Source organism: Meleagris gallopavo, chromosome 2 (genome assembly GCF_905368555.1).
Source record: "Meleagris gallopavo chromosome 2, MGAL_WU_HG_1.1, whole genome shotgun sequence".
NCBI classification, from domain to species: domain Eukaryota; kingdom Metazoa; phylum Chordata; class Aves; order Galliformes; family Phasianidae; genus Meleagris; species Meleagris gallopavo.
Genome location: NC_139405.1, coordinates 74,490,018 through 74,511,239, shown reverse-complemented (window position 1 = coordinate 74,511,239; position 21,222 = coordinate 74,490,018). Strand labels below are relative to the sequence as shown.

Below are 21,222 nucleotides of genomic sequence, written 5' to 3'. Positions count from 1 at the left end.
TCTGACGCATGTCGCACTGTCAGCACCTCTCAGCACAGCCATCGGGTTGTGGTGGTGTTGGGGGGGTCGGGTTCCCTCAACACCCAGCACCGCGTGAACCCCGTCAACACTTGGACACATTGAAGTCATTTTTCTCCTACCCAAAACTTCCTACTGAGCATCAGACTGAATGCTGTCTGCATTACTTTCCTGCTTCAGCTTTTCTGACTAAGCAAGTGGAAACCCCGTGCTGCGTTGAAGCGCGCTTGGTACCTGAAAACAAACTGAATATTTGTTTTGGGAAAAAGGATCATTTGTATGTATCAGTCTTCCTGCTGCCAAAAGAAAAGCAGTGCAAACATGCAAACTTCAACTATTTTAAGGAATTGTTCTCCTTGTCACAAACAACAACTGCCTTCCAAGCAGCACGACTCAGAGCTGAGGGTGACAGAGCACAGTGTTCTGGTGTAACACTGCTGTGCCACAAATACTTGACTACTGTGCAAAGTGGAAGCAAAATTCCTCCTCCACTACTTTTTTTGAAGAGGATCTTTGCAGCATTTTCCTTTCCTAGTATGATAGACAGGTATGTTGGCAGACAGAAAATATCTTTATAACTATTTCTCTTGCATTCAAACCAGGATACTGTTTTCCTAAGGTGTCATTCAGAAGATAGTGATAATCCAGACAAGAATGGGTTTAACAGGACCTGCGTTCTGCTTGTAAATATATCCTGAACTTCTCAATGATAACTCCATCTTCCCACTTCCATAGTATTTATAAGCCACTGGCTATGATGCCTCTTTCAAAAGAGTTATTTTTGCCAACATTATGGAACTCTCCTATTATTACAGTTCTTAGTGGAATGCTTACAGCATCTCTCTAATGGAGGTTTACAACATAATGACTCAAGCTATGTTTCTGGGTACACTGAAATGCCTAAATTAAAAGAAAAACACACAATGCGACATCCACCTTCCTTTCACTGACTTCACACCCAGAGATGAGATGCAAAGCTGCTCATCTACCTGCACACAGCTGTGGGAGGGAGACATCTTGTTGTTTCATGCTACACGTTGGATTTCTTAGCCAGAGGAAAATCCATTCTTTTTTTTAAAATCATACGGTGACACTAACGAGAAGAACTGACAAGCAATCATTTTATTAGCACTACGGTAAGGCACAGAGAAAATGATACTTGGCTCATCCCACTCACAGCTTTCTGTGTAACTGAACACTGATGCTAACGATAGTGCTACAGTGATGTTCTAAGTGGTCACTCTTGCGTGCTATGAAATGCAAGAGTTTACAAGAACAATCTAGTGGGAAAACCTGAGAGTTGCAAATGACAATGCAATGGGGAAAGCTTTACATTTTCTTTTTTCCAGGCATGTCTTCTGCCTGTAAGTATCAGATGGTGACGAAACATACAAGAAACCTGAAACCTGGCAGGTAATTAACACAACACCAATTACATTTTCAGTGCCTTTATTTTTTTTTAAAACAAAAATCACTGTTTGCTTGAAATTGCTTTTTTTACAGTAATATTGCAATTCGTGTGAATCAAACCCTGAATTACTTGGTTACTAATTAGTAATTTCCTACTTTTTAACTACAGCTCACATCAGGTGCTTTTTGTTTTTTAAATTAGTTGCATACCCTGTGAGGTGATGACAGTACCACAGTGAATTTCCCCACTGGCATGTGTGTCTGCTAGCAAACCCAACTGGTGTGCTGCTGCAATGCTGGGGCTATACTGGGGTAAGCTGGGGCAGTGCTATGGTTCAGGACCACCAATTTAACAACTTTTAATCTTTCAATGGAAGTGATTTCCATTCTTTTCCTTTCCATGAGCTGCTGTTGACCCCCAGGCACAAGGTGTTTCCTATCCAAGAGGGCTTTATCGGACAAGAGCAAGATGTTAAAGCCCTGCTCTCTGAGGTACACTGCTCATTTTCACAGAGAATGGGGTCAGTGCAAAGGGAGAAGGCCAGTGTAAGGTTTTGGAATATAGAAGCATGTAAATTGTTAATCATTTTATTTTCTCCTCTCTCAGTAAGAGAAAAGGAAAGACTTGGGCTCTGAACAAGCAAGCAGGGTTGGAACTCTTTCATACAGTGTTAATTCAAAATGTGTAATTTTTTTGCTGAATTTGATATTATGCTGAGTTTGCAGAGCATTCTTCATGGAAATCATTGTTATGCACTTGGTATTTCTTCAAACTGAAAAGAGAATGACTTAGCAAGCCTTTCTCCAGCCTGAAAGAACACGCTGTGCATTTGTTTGCATATAGGTCACCGTCTTGCCAGAAAAAGCCTCTTTGAAACAAAAGTTTCCAGCAAATGGCAAGCACCATTGAAACCTTGGGGGAAAAAAAAAAAAAAAAAAAGCTGCTAATAAAGGCCAACAACGACAGTGAAGCAAAGTGGAACTCTGCCTGTCCGGCACTTCCACAGCCCTTAATGGGAGATGCCACTGAGTCCAGTGGCAGGGACAGCCAGGAGCTGAAAAACCCTCCAGGGGCCTAAAAAGTCGCTCATGGAACATCTGAATCACTTGGGTTTGCAGATGCTGTCTGTATGAGCTGGCACTTGCCCCAAGCTCTCCAGGAACTTCTGAGTTGCTACCAAAAATACATTGCCTACCATGAAACCCAGCTCCAGTCTCACAAGAGTAGAGGGTAGGCAAGGCTGTGTCTGTTTGTAAAGGAAAATGTTAGAGAAAAGAGAATATTATCATGACAGACGAGAAAGTCCTGTCATGGCAACAGAATGGGGTTAATTAGATGGGAAAGTAAATCTAGATCATGGCAAAGGTGCAGAATGCTTAACCAAGCAAATTATCATCGTGACAAAGCAGCATGGCTTCTGTACAGAGAAGTCATGTCTCTGATTTGCTCCATTAGAATTCCTGAAGTGTGTCAAATTAGTAGCAAGGAACACGGGTATATGTAATTAGTGTTGACTTTCAGAAATCCTTTGATAAAGCCTTTACAAAAGGCTGCTAGAGAAGATTGATTGTCATAAGGTGAGAAGCTGTATCAGACTGGAAATCACTTAGGTTAAACTGTATTAACAGAGAAGGAATACACAGGCAATTTTCAGCAGGTTAATAGTAAAATATCTCCAGAAATTAAACAATAAGGATTGTTGGAAAATTCAGAAAGGCAATACAAAAAAAAAAACCAAAAAAACATTAGATAGTACAAAGGTGTTGCACTAAATCCAAGGCACACAAACAAGTGGCAATTAGAGGAAAAAATGGATTTTCATAGAGTGGTTGAGTGTGGAAGGGATCTCTGGAGATCATCTAGCCCAATGCCTTGCTCAAAGCAGGATGACCTAGAGCAGGTTGCTCAGGACCATGTCCATCAGCGCCTGGAGTACTAACAAGGAGGGACAACCCACCACATCCCTTGCCAGCCTTCTGCAGTGTTCGATTACTCTCACTGCAAAACAGGGACTATTTGATCTGTAATCCAAATTCCCATTTGTAGTCTTTCAGGAAAAAGTCAGACTGAAGACATACAGCCTAGAACTTTAAGGCTATCCAAGAAAGCAAGATGCAAAGGCAGAATTAAGAAAGAGAAACATTTTAATACAGAGATGATGTATTTTCTAGTCACTTCCAGTGTAATGTAGTGTGGCGTCTGCATCCAGTTCCCATGTTGAAACAAGGAGAATAGAAATCCTCAGGAGGACAATGATAAATATGATTGTTAAAGGAGAAAAAGCCCTCCTCAAGATCAAATGTATGATCAATTTGATAAACACTATACAAAAAATACAAAATAGAAGATAAAAGGTCATAGCAGGATTGCTATGTATTTCTTCTGAGGTTGCAGATATGAGAGCACATCATCCACGTAAAAGGTGACATTATGCAGGGCAGAAGTTTACATGGAATGAAAATTCACACTCCAAAGCACTGGCCAAAAGCACACTGCCTGGGTAGGGACCATGCCTGCCAACCGCAGTGGTTATTTGATGGATGTGAATGCAGCTGAAATCCCAAACCAAGCATCTGCAGACATGTCTCCTAAAGTGCTCACCCTCTGTCTCTAGCCCCAGGAGATGGCTGTGGGCACCGAAGCTGCAAGCTTGAGGGCAAGCAGTAGAGAGCACCTGTCCACAGGATAGGTGTGGTGTGTGTCTCTGACACCGAGGGCTCCTTCATTGTTTTTAAATGGCAAGTGGGAGGAAAATAACTTTCCAGGGCTCCCTTCCTCATCTAATATTTTTTCTACAAAAAGATACAATCAAGTGTGCAATCAACACCTTGGTTTTAAAGAAATTTATCAATAACTGAAATTTCAGAGCTTCTAAAATGACCATCCTTATAATTGGTTATTATGATCTCTCAATTATAGATTTAACAACAAAGTATATGATTATATTGTCACTGCTTTCCTTTAAAAAGAAACTATTGAAAGGCCTGATGATTAATTCACCATTTTTGAGAGCTCACTGTAATGACAGAAGACTATATACAAAGGTCTCCTCAGTGAGCCCATTATTCAATTAATACATGCTGAATACCAAGCAGTCATAGTCATATGAAACTCCTAAGAACTGTGTGAATTTTTAACCAATTAATTATCAATTACAACATCATAAAACACCAGCACAAAAATAGAAATAATGAAATTTAATTATACATTATTCTTCTTAGTTGCTGCAAATACTATACAAGACTGATTTTGATTAATAATTCATACAGCAATAAAGTATCAGGAAAGATAATTATACTGTGCCACAATTCTCACACTGATTTCTGTAATTACAGATTACAACAGCGTTAGCAATTTAAAAAGGTTAGGGAGCAGTAGTAATTTGCTATGTCATCCTCAGCAGTATTAATGCCTTCTTCTCTCTGCACCCCAGATAATTGAAAATAGACTAGCAAGCCGCCAGGCGACATGAGCTTGCCTACTGCCAAGGCTACAGTGGGTGCCAGGGCCATTTGCAAGAATATCTTCAAAAATAAGCTTTCCACATTGTTCAAGTAACTTCAGCTACAAAGTAGAAGATGTATAGCCAAGAGGAAAAGACATTACACAGCATTTATAGCTGGTGGCAGCCGGCATGCACTACTGTTGAGGTGATGGCTGGTGCTTCTGACCTTACCACCTCAAAGCAAATCTTCGTCTGACCACAGCTGGAAATGGGAACAGATAAGGAAAACTCAAGCAGCTGCTGGGGTCCCAAGAAGCACTTGGTAATGCTGGCCTCCAAATCAAATCAAGTGCTCACAGCTCAGGAACAGCCCTCCAAATATTTTGGTTACTTGCAGTGGTTTTGCTATCAGAAGACTGCGCACACAAGTAAAAGTCTACTACAACTTCAGTTGTGCCATGGATCTTTTTTTTTTTTTTTTAAATTTTAAAATAGTGTCAGGATGCCTGTAGTCTTCTGTAAAGAATGCTTATTTAAGCCCCAGATGTCTACTCTGCAGAAACTGTGTTTCAGGTTGTTCAGAGACTGCAGGGATTCCTAGTGGAGGCAATCCTGATGAGTCCAAATACATTTATGTTCTACACACAGATAAAATCTGTTTCTTGACTTCAAAGAGTTGTGTTGTCATTGTTTTTTGAGAAAGTAATCCAGCAGAATGCTGTAATGATAGCTCACAGTCTTTAGGGACTGACGTTAACATTCAATTAAAGTCTATACATGGTACATGCATAGATATATAAGCATTCTCTACATGCCTACACGGTAAAGTACACGTGTATTTTTGACTCAGGAAAAATAATTATGCTACTAATTACCGTAAGCTCAGTAAGTTCGCCTTAGTTCATCATGTACTTTCAATGTTCTTGTGATATAAATGGTGATGTCTTCAAGAAAGAAGCATAGTAGACAGGGTAGGGGAAGATAGGCACCTCTGTCCTTATTTTTCAGACACACTTAACAAACATATATGTATGTGGAAAGTGAGGAACACAGGAAAACTCCTCCCTGAGTTTTCTCTTCTCACGGCTTCTACATGGCCCTTACAGTAGCTGGCTATGGTGGAATGGGACTGGAACCAAATCTGTTACTCAAAATAGCTTACTCAAAGCAAAATGGGAAATGCCCAACCTTGAAACAGTGCCAGGAAACCACGAAGCAAAACAAACAACATATTATGTTTTTCTAAAGTGGTCAAATGCTTCAGGATCTTGGGGAAAGAACACAACCTTTTGGGTTACTCCTGGTTAATCTGGATTGCCAGATTAAAGAACCAGAGATTAGAAATTGAATCAGTGATTTATTTATTTTTTTTGTTTTATTTATATCTCATCGTACTTTAGGATAGTAAAGAACATGCTTCTCTTTTGAAATCTCTTTTGCTACTATGACTACAAAAATGAAGGCTAGGCTGAGCTAAAACAACTATTGCTTCCATTTTACTCTTTTTGTAGCCTCTTTGTGTGAAATATTATGACAACAAGTTATCTGGGTTCAAAACTATTCATTTTCCTTATGTGCTGTTTTCAAGGAAGCATACCCTTTCAAAAACTCAGGACATTTCGATGCTGAAGCTTTGTTTTTGGCTGCTATCAGTATTTACAGTTGAATGAGTATCTAAAATGAGCGCTGTTTTTTTTGTGAAATTCCTCTGGAGGAGAAAATTTCTCTCTCAGAATTACATTTCCTGGTTAATTTTATCCTCACTTCTCAAGCTGTATCAATTACTGGCTTTTTTTGTGTTTTTTTTTTTGTGTTTTTTTTTTTTCCCCTCAGAACTGGCTAAAGAGGCTTAATCTGAGGCTGTGACCAAAATCACTGCTAATATTTTCAGCTATTCAAACTGTAGAGGTTGCACACATGACAAAAGACCATTTTTTTTCCCTGTCTTACTATATAGCTGTTCTGGAAAAAAAAATAAATAAAAATTGGATCTTGATTTTTTTTTTCCCACCTGTAAAATGCAAACTTTTCATCTTTGCTATAACTTAGCAGGCATTTCAAATATTATTCATATTTCCGTGGGACACAAACCAGAGTGTCCTTTGGAACAGGTCTGCTCTGATTAACATGCAAAGAGCAAGACCACATGCAGTAGGTCACAGAGTTAAATTTGGGACAGAATTTCTTAGGGAATAAATACACAGCTTCTACTCTTGGAAAAGAATACAGGTCCTGCGTTCTCCATGTGTCTGAGTCAATATCTGCTTGTGCTGAGTTTTTGACAACTGAATGGATAACAGCAATAATGTTCTTCTTTGATGGCATATATACTGAAGGAAAATAATTTCCTTATCCTTAAATCACAGGTTTTTACTAATCTAAAAATAAAAACAGAAGATCTACTGACTACTGTAGTAAGATGCACAGATTCATGTCCTCTGAATCCTGGAAAGCCTATCAACATACACAAGTAACCATTTTCAGATGTTTTTATAACCAAGGAATGATCAGAAGTTCAGTGAAATGACTGTCTAGCAGGGCTACACCAAGAGATTTTGAGGGCGTTTTTGATCCTTCAAGAATCTGAGCATTGCCATTTTGTTATTGGAAGCTTTTAAGTGAGAGCTGCAAGTATTCCCATCATCTTCACAGTCTGGCACATGCCTAGATTCCTGCTTAAATTCCTTTTATCCATAGTCCAATCCTTACTCTGGAACTGAACTGCCTTTCCTGTTGCCGACAATAAATCATCTGCCAATGAAAGGCACATGGAAACCATCACTTATGCTGCCAACACCTAACAGGCTACAGCCAGGCTGAGCAGAGAGGATGTGGGATGCAAATGGGCATTTTGACTGAACACACCAGCAGGCTGAAGAAACCTGTGGGGAAAGATTTGATGCATTGGAGTTTTGGTTCTGAGGGTGCCTACAGTCTGCACCTGCTGTCTGGGAGAGGACTGTGAAAACAGCAGAAGATGAAGAGAAGTTTTACTTCTGTAAGATTCAGAGGAGCTTACAAAAGCGTCTTTGCCATGGTTAAGATCAAGGGATTAAAGTTGCAAATACCACTACAAGGAGAAATAGGATTTTATCTTCATTTTAGGATACTAAGATTATCTATCAAGCTTTTCAGTGCTTTTTTAAGTTTATTTGGTTTCTCTGCCCCCACAAAACTACAATGTACTCAACATACTTAAAGCTGCAAAAGCCATCAAATCAAATAGGAGATTAACATACAAAACCCAAATCTAAGCTACATGTTATCCCAGGGAAGCAGAGTGGCTTGATTATTTCTATTTGAATTGGCACGCTCTACCATGGGAGCTTTAATCTCAGGGCATTCCTTCACTGGGTCACAAATCGAAAAGGCAGAAAGGACCACCTCATCTGGTCTTAAAAAATGCCTTTATCATGGAGACTTGTTGTGTTTAGAAAGCTCTCTTTTCAACTGTTACTGGATTAGCTTCCAAATTCTCCCTTGACAGATCCTGAGATAGATGTTCTATTTTACCCAGGGCTGACATCAAGCTTAAGCAGCCCACAGTTCCCTGGGACATCCCTTTCCTTCTTTCCTTCTTTCCTTCCTTCCTTTCTTTTTTTTAATATTGGAGATATAGTTGGCAGTCTTCCAATTTTCTGGAATTTCCTCTGTTTCCCAAGATTTACTATAAATTAACAGGCACTTAACAGAGCTTTTCAGCTATATCCTTTAAGACTTCTGGATGTAAAAATTACTAGGATTTTTTGTTGTCAGAATGTTGAATTTCAACCACTCCTGCCTGTTTCAGGTCCTCCTTTTCTATAAGAAGCAAATTTTCTCTTCCATCCACTTCATCATACATAACGAATACATTATCTTCCATACAAGAACAATCTAAGGAAACATTCCTGAATTTCCTGCTTTTTTTTTTTTTTTTTATATTGGATTAATCAATGTTCTACTACTTCTTCTATTTCTTAATTTAACCTGAATGTATTTGTACTAGAATAACAGTTTTTTGTAATTGATGACAGTGTAAAATCATAATTTTTGAGCAGTTGGTGGAAAATTCTTCAGCAATTCAGTGCGTTCAATGCTTTTTACATTAAACGCACTATTATGCCAATACAACAGGTTCTAACTTTGGAAAACATCTTTTTTGGTTCTGAGTACAGTGCCTACATACAGTTCTAATCTACTAGCAGGTGTTGTGCTTTGCTTACAAAAGGTCAATATCAGCAATTTGGGGACCCATCATTCAAATTATTTAAGCCTGTAAATAATAGCATCTGACAAACTGCTTCCCTTCTCTCTCTATTTTCCCTTTCTCTCATGCAACAAGTTATAAACACTTGTTTTCCAGTTTATTCTTAAGCAAGCCATTCCCATTAACACTCTACCATATTTCTGTTTACTTCTGTATTTCTGTTCACATGCCCCCTTTTCTCATACCTACCACATAACACTAAGACCTTGTCTAATAAAAAGTCAAACTGTCCATTTTGTACATTGCTAATGACTTACAAACACCAAAAGCATCATAAGGTTGGCTTAAATGGCTTATTCATAGTAAGTGTGCAGCCAACCTACTTTTACTCATTTATCTTTAAGTAGAACATACTATTGGTAGAGAAAAAGAAGCCACCAAAGGCAGATATCCCACACATTCTTGGAGACCCACAAAACCCAAAACCATTCTTCATGCTCAACAACATGGTGACTGTAACCCATTCCTACCTTTTGCCTTTCTCTCCTTTCCCAAGGGGACAGACTCTCCAGGATGCCTAAATGCCCAGAGTGACACAGTGAGACTGCCACTGCAGTGGCAGTCTCTACAGGCACCCACTCACAGGATCATGGCAGCCTTGATCAGGGACATGCTTCAGGCAGCTGTGACCTATGGAAGCTTTGACTGCCTGATGAAATGTATCCCACTAGTACAACCTGGACAGTCTTTGTGAGATAACAGTGTTTGATATACAAACAAATGGTTCTTTTCTCAGAAGAAAAAGTCTGCTTTTTCTGATGAGAACTGAGAAGCTATATTTTCTATGGATCTCAGAGACATGCAATTAAAGAATGTCAAATTTGCATGCATACAGAATCTAACTGAAGGGTGAGCAGGCCATGTTACAACATTTCTTGCTTGACTTGACAACCCTAATATTCTTTTAACAGCTCCTGTAGATAATTCCCTTACCTTAAACAAACTAAATGTGCCGTTGTGCAACCCAACCCTACAGCTCACACAAGTCAGGAGAAGGATGGAAACCTCGAGGTTTCTGCTTCCCAACGGCTGCTGGCTGATTATCACAGCCAAGCAGTTTGCCACATCACACCAAATAGAGTTAGAGTGAGCAGAGCATGGCTCTGAAGGTCCCTTGGTTTATCAGAAACCAGATTTCAGAGGCAGCATTAGGCAGAAACCACCAATGGCATGGGGATTTCTTTTCAGAAGTTTTAACCTGGCATGGCTGGTTGAAAGGACTTCCATGGGAACAGCAACAGCGACATCTACACCCATGGCTCCAAACCTCTCTCCAGCTGAGATTTCACATATTTGCTCCACAGCATGGGGGCACCAGAGCTTGAGAAGAGTTTAAAAAAATTTCAATCATTGGCAAATTCAACACATAATTTTAAGCTTTATTTCCCTACTTGGTTCCCCCTCAGCTGAAACACTTTGGTAGTGGTTTCCCAACTACAGTCTCTGAGAACATCCCAGTGAGAAGATTGTAATCCCGTGCACCTGAAGCCTGGCAGATGTATTGTGGCTTAAAACAGCTTTGCAGAAGGAAGCTGCTAGCAACAGTGACAAGATATAATGCAGGCACTCCTATTTACAGTGCACATGTACAGTAAGAAGCACTGGGAGGTCCACATGCAGCAAGACTTAGCTGGCACATTCCAGCACTTATGTGGCAAGGTGTTGAATGCCTTTAATGAGATTTGAAGGAGCTCTGCAAGAAGCAGGATCAACCCATAAACACATGAAGACAAGGAGATTACTACAGATTGATAATTATACACTATAAACAATCTGGGATAAAACTGTTTCACTCCACTGGAGACTGTCATGTTTACGTACAAAGTGAGGAATCTATAAAGCTTATTGATTAGTATTTCAAATGCAGCTAATCTAAAAGCATTACTTATTATTAGGTAAAACACACAATACAAATAGAAGCTAGGAAACAATCAATGCTTCTGAGCGCTTGCAACACCCTACAGCAATTTTCATGCTAAAAAGGGGAATAAGCTAGATGGTTAACTCTAGTGCCTGGCAGTGAGCTCCTCTCTCCATATTCATCAAAGATGGAACAGTCTACAATATAAAAACAAGCACTTTTTTTTTTTCTTGCTTCTTCCCCCTCAGCTTGTATGTACCCTAACTTTACCTAACCCATACTGTTAGGGCTGAAATAAAAAAATAAATTATAAAAAACCCAATCCACAAATTCTTCCAACTGAATCACTGTATTGTGCTTTTTGGACTTGCAGAAGAATGCAAATATTGTTATGCAGCATTAAATCCAATATTTCTGGATGAACTTGACCACATGGGTGATATAGCTTCACAAAAACAAGAGATAATTTTTCATAAACAGACTACAGAAAGATTTTGCTATTAGCCCAATTCAAATACTGTGGAAGCAGTCAGTTAATTTGTAACTGTCAGAAGTCAAGATCAGGTAGGTGTACCTACAGATGCATGTCACTAGTTGGAAGAATTTAAGTCCCAGAAAGACACTGCCCAGTTGTATGCCCAAAGAAACGCTATCATTTTTTTAAAACAAACTATTTGTTGCTTGATGAAATTTGGGACAGTCTCTACTTTGTTATGAATGACACAATGCTCTTCCATCACGGCATACTATGCTCCAGCACTATATTTGCATATACTTCTGCATGCTTGTATAGGTATGTGTGTGTACACATACACATGCATGCATATACACAATGCAGAACTAATTAATATCTCTTAGGAAATGTGTATTGATGCCACTGCATGTTTCTGCTAAATGTCATATGGTCTGGTATGGACATTCCAAACGTACACAAACATAATTTGGAAACACAGATAGTGATAGATCAAGGGAGAATGGTTTTCAACTAAAAGATGGGAGATTTATGTTACATAATTAGGAAAAAATTCTTCACAATGAGGGAGGTGAGGCACTGGCACAGCTGCCCAGAGAAGCTGTGGATGCCCCATCCCCGGAGTTGTTCAAGACAGGTTGGATGGGGCCCTGGGCAGCCTAAGCTGGTGGTGGGCAGCCCTGCCCTTGGTACAGAGTGGAACTGAGTGGTCTTCAGAGTCCCTTCCAATCAAAGCCATTCTATGATTCTATGAAACTATCTCAACTAAGAGGGTCATTGGGCCAGGTCAATCAATACAGCTACCCAGATTTGTATCACTGGGAAATACTCCTTTGACTCGGGAAAATTATGTGGACAGTATTTTCTGTAGCAGATGTTCCATTTATTTTTCAAATTAAGCACACAGGTCCGATCCTCTCCTCTACGTGTGGCAAGAACTTTTTCAAAAGGAGCATAAGAAAGAGCAGGAATTTGTGCAAATGTTTTCAGTAATAATAAAAAAGAGATGTACAAAAAAGCTCCAAAACAGGACTAGTTTAGAGGCAATGCTTACAAAGTTGAAGGGATGGGAAAGAGCCAGGAGTAAGGATGCTAAAAACCTGTTAGTATGGATGAGTGGAAGGGTCTGAGATAGAAGAAAGGAAAAGAAGCAAGCTTGCCTCAGAAGAAGGGAGGCTGGGGGTTAACAGGAGGAAACGTGGAGAAGATCTATCTGGAGATGCTTCATGGGAGAAGGGAGAAGTGAGAGGGAGGCTGGTGAGGTCAGGAGCCTCCAAGAGGGAAGAGGTAAGAACAGAGAGTGGTTCATGGGAAAGGGCAGCTAGTTTACAGTGCTCTCCCTATGCAAAAAGCAACTCAAGAGGCCAGACATAAAGACAGTGAATACTAGTGTGAGTATGTACAGATGCTTGGAGGAAGAAGAAAGGAGTGGGCAGGCAGGAAAAAGGCTGTGCTGCCCAGAGCAGGGTGAATGGCTGCCAAAGAGTTCAAAAGAGAAGTGGGAATGGAAGTGAGATGGAAAAAAAATGTTGCTGGAAATTGTTCTGTCCACCAAAGGGATATGAGATAAGGCTTTTTCAAAGGGAGAGGAGGAGAAGTCACAGGCTCTCAGAGGAGAGTAGAGAAAAGTGTCAGAGAAAGGACAAGAGGGGAGAAGCAATTTACTAGTGAGAGACAGTAGAGTGGGTGATGACATGATGCCAAGAGATGGCAATCCACCTGACTGAAGAATAAGGCACAAGAGATGCCAAGTAAGAGGCGGGGAGCAGAGAGGATATGGAGGTGGCAATAAGAGCCTCAGCTGAAAATAAAGCTTCCAGTGGAGCAGCCTGAATGCATGGGAAAAGAATCAAAGAATGGCATAGATTGGAAGGGATCTTAAACATCATCTATGTCAGAGATGGGTGACGTTTCAGCAGGGAACGGACACACATCCAGCAACCCAGTCTTAGAGGAGAAACAGAATAGGGAAGAGGGGAAAAAAAAGAGCCAGCTCACAATAGGCATCCATGGACAAAAAGGAAGCTTTCAGCAGAGCTGTGTGGCTGTGCGTGATTGATGTCAGCTTCTTCACGCAAAACAGAGGCACAGCACTGCATATGTCTCTCTAAAGAAAGCAAGGTGGACATCAGCTCCTACATGTTACAGAAGGAAAGAAGGGATGTCCTGGGCATGGCGAGGAAGCACTTGGAGCTCAGTATCCTCAGTTGAGCAGCTAGCACAAAGGCACTTGCAAAGCACCATCTTTGCACAGCCCATCAGTGTGTGGATGGTTGTAAATGAAGACCTAAGAGTTTTCTTAAATGAGTTTAAGCTTGACATCCCTTTGGAATAAGAAGGTTCAGCTCCTCAGGAAAGTGACTCCTGAATAATGTAAAAACTATGTTATTAGTGGCAGAGAGGCTGATTTCCAAATTAAGAAACAAAACACAGTATCCTGACTACATGGTGCATATTTCTGAAGGTTTTACTTTCTAGTAGCAAGTAATTCATCTTGTGTTAAAGTCTGAAAAGTCTCTACTACTTTTGAACTTGCAGACAGCTGGGAAATGCCTCTTTAGGCTTGTGTGCACATCTCTGAGTAATTCCACTTGCTAAATGCTCTTCCAGAAGCTGCCAACAGCTTTTCTAACATTTTGCTAAATAGGGAGGGATATCACATCACATTATCATGTATCATGTGAAATAACAACAGTTTGCTGGAGAAACAATGTGATAAAAATCAGGTAGTTTAGAAAGAAATTAAAGCCAACTGATTTTTACCAAAAAGGTCTGTAGTACATATACAGCATTTCAGAAACAAAGAGTACAGCTTCTAAACAACAACAAAAAAGAAATGCAAACAGCATTTGCAGAATTTGTCAAAGTAGATTCCTTCTCTTTGTGACAAATCAGATGAGACTGAAGCCCAGGACCCCTTACAAATGCGACTTGCTAGCACTCTGCTAACCCACCACAACCAGAGCGACAGCCACCTCTGCAGCATGGCAGACGTGATTCAAGCTGGCAGCCGCCTGCATGTGCCCACACTGCTTGCCAAGCTTTCTGCAATATTCATCACAGCAGCCCAGAGGGAGTTGAGGCTCATGGTGCACAGAACGCCCTGCAGTGCTCCTGCACAAGGCAGCAGATGCCCTGTAGATGACGGGAGTAAGCAGCCTGAGTGGGGGATGGTCAGAGGCCACCATGCAGCTGCCAGGAGCATTGGTATCCTGGGCAGCACTTGGGCCACATAGGAGGCAGGCTGGAAGGGAATCAAAGAAATCATTTTCCATGTGTGTGTGAATGGCTGGGATGCAGATAGCTGAAGTGGGGTTTGCAGTATCAATATCTGTTCTGAAAACGGGTGGGCAAAGGCAGGTTATTTTCAGTGTGAATGTCATACAATCATCAAGGTTGGAAAATACCTCTAAGATCACCTAGTCTAACCATCAATCCATCATTGCTATGTTATCTAAACCCTGCTCCTCAGTGCCACAGCTACACCTCTCTCGAAAACCTCCAGGGATCTTGACTCCACCACCTCCTTGGGCAGCCTGTTCCAGTGCACAGTGTTGCAGTTCCATAACTGCAACAACTCAGAGGAGGCTCCGGCCACTTTCAATTGAATGCATTGTGGTTTTTGTTTGGGGTACTGCTAAGTGCTAGTCATCAGTACTGTTTAAGGGAAGGAAAAAATGTCTTTGTACGGCCTTCCCTTCTCAGCAGGTGCGAGACGGAACACCCGCACACCAGAGTAGGGGCTGGCAAAGGCCTTGCTCAGGGACCTGTCAAGCAGCTGGGATGTGGGCATTGGGTGCTGAACACAGCCGCACAGCTCGCTTACTGAATGACTGCAGCAGCAGCTTCCTGTGACGGAGGGATTTCCTTGAACTTTCTCCACAAATGCACTGCACCCGAAGTGTGAAAGAAACCATTTTTCTTGCTGTGGTTGCCCACTCAAACTTTTCAAGAAGGTTGTATTTATTTACCACTGGCACTGTGTTGGCAATGAGCTTGTTGTTGGAAGACTACGAGCATACTGGAGCATTTATGTGATCCATAAGCGCTTCACTCTCAGAAGGGCATATTAGAGGTATGGCACTACCACTCTGGGGCAGAGTGGCTGGAAGACTGTGGAAGAAACGGACCTGGGGGTATTGGTCAATGCTCAGCTGAACATGAGCCAGCAGTATGCCCATGTGGCCAAGAAGGTCAATGGCATCCTGGCTTGTAATGGAAACGTTGCAGCCAGCAGGAGCAGTGAAGTGATCATCCCTCTGTATTCAGCCCTGGTGAGGCCAAACCTTGAGTACTCTGTTCAGTTTGGGGGCTTCTCAATACAAGACAGACATGGAGGCCCTGGAGCATGTTCAGAGAATGGCAACTGTCACGGTTTTATGATTTTTGTTATCAATATTCCACACCATAACATCATGGAAAGCACTGGGAGTTAAAGAGTTAATGCTCCAGTTCCGTGGACTGCCAATTTTCCGGGTTCTTGGCTCCCAGAAGAGAACTACATACCCCAGAAAACTTTGTGCTTCCATTTTCAGTTCAGAGGGAAAGATAAAACTGCTCACAAGTCACAAGACTGCCCCATTTTGCCACTCGTCTCGGCACTGCATGCTCTCTAGCCGTCTCACCTTCAGCTTTATAATACGGCCTTCAGTTTTGGACACACTCTCATTTTATTTATTAGCCTCAATTACAACTACATTGTATTATATTGTGTTATCTTGCATTCCAATATCATATTTATTAAATAACATTTCTCCTCAGATCATTGCTGCTGTTCTATTCTTAGGCACATCTCCCATCTCCCTACTCTGCTCCCTTTTTCCCTTTCCCCTTTCCTGGAGTGTGGGTCCGTGGGTCCCCCTGCCCCATTAGTTGCAGAACTGGGCTGAACTAGTCTGTAAACCACTGACACCTCCACCACCCCTACTCTTTTTCGGGCTGCTGGGCCTGTGGGTCTGCTGTCCCCCTATCATGAACAGATGGAGATAATTCCGTGACAGCAACAAAGCTGGTGAGTGGTCTGGAGCACTTATGAGGAGCAGCTGAAGAAAACTGGATTGTTCAGTCTGGAGAAGAGAAAGCTCAGGAGTGACTTTGCTGCTCTCTACAACTGCCTGAAGGGAGGTTGCGGTGAGGTGGGGGCTGGCTCTTCTCCAGCATAACTAGTGATAGGACTAGAGGGAATGGCCTCAAGCTGTGCCAAGGAAGATTCAGGTTGGACATTAGAACAAATTTCTTCTCAGAAAGAGTGTTCAGGCACTGGAATGTGCTGCCCAGGGAAATGGTGGAATCACTATCCCTGGAAGTGTTCAAGAAATGTTCTGATGTTGTACTAAGGGACATGGTTCAGTGGGGAAATATTGGTAGTAGGTGGATGGTTAGACTGGATGATCTTGGAGGTCTTTTCCAACATTAGTGATTCTATGATTCTATATTCCCATTTCAAAGATAAGCCATGGGGTATGGCCAAACAACCACATCTAGAGATTTCTGCTGCCAGTGCTGCTGGCAGTGGAGAGCAGACTCCCTGACCTGAAGCCTGTTCCTGGCTACAAGTCAAGTCGTCGCTTTCAGATTGCTACCGGGAGATGATTCCAATTCAGAAAACCTTGTTAGAAATGGAGGGAAAGGATATATCCAGCTATTTATTTTTAAGGCAATGGTTTCCATAAACATGAAATCACTTGAAACTACTGGCATGTAGTAAATGTAAATACGTAGTTTAACGTTTTTAAAGATTCTCCAGAGTGCAAAATAATATGTGGAACAAAGAACTGGTGCTATCAGTTAAAGGACAAGGCAATTTTCATTACCATTATGGCCTAGACAGGAGCTGGAATTTGGCCCATACTGATTGTTCAAAAGCTTCACTCTACTGGGCACTTGTACAGGGTTTATCATTGCTGCCTTCATTATCTCTCCACAGCTTCATCTCATCTGTGCTATGTATACATAAGCACACACAGACCATGAAACTCACAATGATCTCTTGTAATACCGGCTGTCAGCAGCCAGCTCAGAGTCAGGAAAAGCGTGCTTTAGCAAGAAGTCGTATGTATAAATATGGCACAGCTAATGATCCCCAGAAGTGTTCTCTTTCTCCTTAAAATTAGCAGTGTATACAGTAGGGTAACTCAGTGTAAACACATCGCTTTGAATTTCATCAGCTTTACCAGCAAGCTTTGCACTATTGCACTGCTATGGAAGGAAAAGTATGACTCCTATACGAATCTTCTACTATAACAGATACTAAATCTGACAAGTGAAGAGTTTTGTTGTAGTGTTTTTGAAAGAATGAAATGGGAGAGAAAAAGCATGAAGCCTAAAACCGGCAACATGCCAAAGCTTACAATAGAAATGTTAAACAAGTGTCTCCATGGAGAAATGGAGAAAATAGCTTCATCTCTCCCTGCGGTCTCCGCAGTGGGCAATCTCCAACAAAATGTCACATGAGAGAAAAGGGACAGGTAATTTAAGAGAGGACAAGGCATTTGATGCACCTTGGGTTAGAAAACAGGAAGGCTTTCTTGAACAATGCTCTGCTTCAACAACTATCTGTAAAATACAGGGCAAGAAAGAGACTCCAAGACAAGCCAGACACAGGGGCTACATTAACCGCATTTTACAAGCCAGAAGAATTCAGAAACTCCTTGCTAGGGCAATTTTGCTTCATTATTTCAAGTTTATTTTTAAGGAAACATTTCCTTAATCCTTAAATGTATCTGTAAAGCTCAATGACAGAGAGAAAAGCAGAGTACTCCTTTCACTCAGGTATGCCCCCTGAACAGCAGAGCAGGACATCTCTGGCAGGGCCCAGTGCTGCTGGACAGCTCAGCAGTAACACAGTGACAAGGCACATATGCCTTCATATTTAACAAAGGAGTCTTAGGAAGGAAATGTCCTCCAGGGACGACTGTCAGGCTGGAAAACCCAATAGGATGGTGGAAAGAACAGCTGAATGAATCACGAGAGAGCAAAAGTTGTAGAACGCCCCCACAATTTTCCACCTGAGTTCAGTAAAGTTCAGCCATGTCCAGGTGATGTAACTGGTCCAGAGAGAGAACCAGATAAGTAGGAATCAACCAGCTTCTGTCTAAGAATTGAGCAACATTCCATGGCACAACACAGGAGATTGCCATAATTTACCATGTGAATAACAAAGGTGAGTCTAGCAACCTTATCATGAATGAAGGAATAACCCAATGTAGTCATGGAGAAGAAAGGTTAGGAAAAACACAAACAAATTTCTTAGCCATAAAAAAACAAATCCTTAGTTTCCCACTGGTCTCAAAAAAACCTTCCCATGCCCTTGGGAGCAAACATTGCCAGCCTATAGAGAGAGAGGCAGGGTTGGAGGTGGGACATTACAAGGGGCACTGGCCAACATTAGCTGCAGAGGAGCAACTACTACATAACCAATGTCAAATTACAGCCTCAAATGCTCATGCAACGATGAAGAATCAGCAAAAGCCAAATGCGAGATGAAAAGAAACACGCTCAAGCATCCAAAGCCATCTGTCTGTATTTGCTTGTTCTTGTTGTTTCACAAATTTGACCTACTGTTCCAAATCACAGATTTTCAGAAATAGCACTGGCTGAAGGTACTACCAGGAAAAACAATCAGCATCAGTTACTCAGTATAATTGAGGAATTATTTCCAGGATTCTAAGGCAGTGATCAGAGAAGCTGGAAAATCAAAATCCCAGAGAGGGGGATGTGCAGATTTGACTGTGAACGCTGCATACAGGCCACTGACAACAGCACATATTGGAAAGCCCAGCCTCCAGCATGAAAGCCCACTCAGACACAGTGGCAACAAACAGCAGGACAAACATTTGACCGAAAGTGATGTTCAGTTTTTTCAAAAGCATTTGAGAAGGTTGGCAGCTTGGAACAAAGAACATTCCTGTTTTCAAGTACAAATGAAGCGTTTCAGCCATCCTTTGCTCTGGCCCCTAGGCAAATGTGACCACAGAACCCAGGAGATTCCTAAAATCTAGTTCTGTGCCAAATAAACAGTTCATATACTCTCATGAACTGAAAATTTTTTCAACTATTCTCTAAGAATTAGTCGCCTGTTCTTGTACAAAGATGAATTTCCTCTCCAAGGGAATTTTAAAAATCGTAAGTAGGCTTGGTAATGGCAACCATGTTAATTTTATATTCTCAGAGAACTTTACCATCTCTCCCTGCTGAGTTTTTCCACAAAACACCCATTCTCATCATTTTTCAGTTTTTTGATTTGTTAATTTCCCTTAAAATAGGTGTGTGTTCATTGCTTTGGCTACTTTTATTGTGTGCTTTAATTGGTGGTCAATGAATAGCCTGGTTGCAAGGTTTTCAGGGTAGATTTCCTCAACACTGCAAAGTAGACACTTTCCATGTGTCCTCCCCCTCCCTTTGAGATGGCAGAAAGGAAAACTAGGAAACGCAACAGATGGTCTGAAATCCTCGTCCTCTGAAAACCATTGCTGCTGCAACTAGATTAGGCAATATTTCAAATATTTCAGTATGTGCCAGTAGCGTTATTCATGACTAGGAAAGATAAGAAGAATGCTTTTGAAACTCCTCCCCTAGGAACAGTGTTTGCAATAGCCTGCTCCTGTTGCTGAAAGATCTCTTATTTTCCCTATTCTAAATCCAATGAGAAAACTAATCTTCACCAGATTTAAAGCTGACAGGTGGTACATGCATAATTAAAGATGACCTAACATAGAATGCTCTCATTCCTGGCATATTATCAGACACTTAAGTAAAGCAATTATCAGTAGGCAATCTTTTCTGTCAACAGAGATTGGGTCAAACATTTCTTCAGTCGTGAAGACACTGTAATGATGATTGTATTATGTATTTGCAAATACTTCAGCAGTATAACAGAGACTAAATCACTGTTATCTCAGAGAAATTTCTTTATCATCTGCAGTGGACTACAGGAACCTCTTCTCACATTTCCATGTTATGGCACTACTTCCATGGCTCACGGTACATTCTACATAGAGATGCATCTTGCTCCTATTCCTTCAATAGTCTGATACTTCCCTTCAACCCACCTATATTCCCTTCAAGCCCTGCCTTTCCTTCCTAGACTTGCTCTGCTGTTCGCCTGTATTCCTTTCACTTGCACTAGCTGGTATTTGGTTGATCTTTCTCAAAAAAAAACAAAACAAAACAACCCTGCTCATCTGCTTTAAAAACAGAAACAAACAAACAAAAAAACACAAAATCTTTTTCTTCCCTACTGAAAAGCAAACAAAAAACCCTGTCCTCTAACAAAACTACACAAACAACAACCAAGACTCTGTCAATCCAAACACTTTTCTTCTTCAGCTATAGGAAGCAGCCAGGTCAGGTGTGGAGCACAAAGATGCTCTTTTTTTCTCCTCTTTGTAGCTCTCATGACTGTGAATGTCCCTGGGGAGGAATTCTGTCTATCAAACATAGCACATAAGGGATGTAAAACTACAAAGAAGGGTAACAAAGATGGTGAAGTGTCTGGAGGGGAAGGTTACGAGGAGAGGTTGCAGTCCCTTGTTCTGTTCAGTCCAGAGAAGAGGAACTGAGGGGAGGCCTTATGGTGCCTACAGCTCCTCATGAATTGAGCAAGGAGCAGTTCTGAGCTCTGCTTTCTGTGACAGCGACAGGGCCTGAGGGAATGGCATGGAGCTGCACTGGGGAGGGTCAGCTGGGGTTTAGGAAAAGATTCTTCACCAGATGGCAGTGGATATGGAACAGGCTCCCTAGGGCAGTGGGCACAACCCCAAGCTGC

The 21,222-nt window shown here is 41.4% G+C and overlaps 1 protein-coding gene across 7 annotated transcripts in view; it reads right to left on the bottom strand.

Moving 5' to 3' along the window:
- The window catches only part of BACH2 (BACH transcriptional regulator 2), a 183,095-nt gene that overhangs the window by 49,247 nt on the left and 112,626 nt on the right, over positions 1-21,222 (bottom strand). The window lies entirely within an intron of this gene.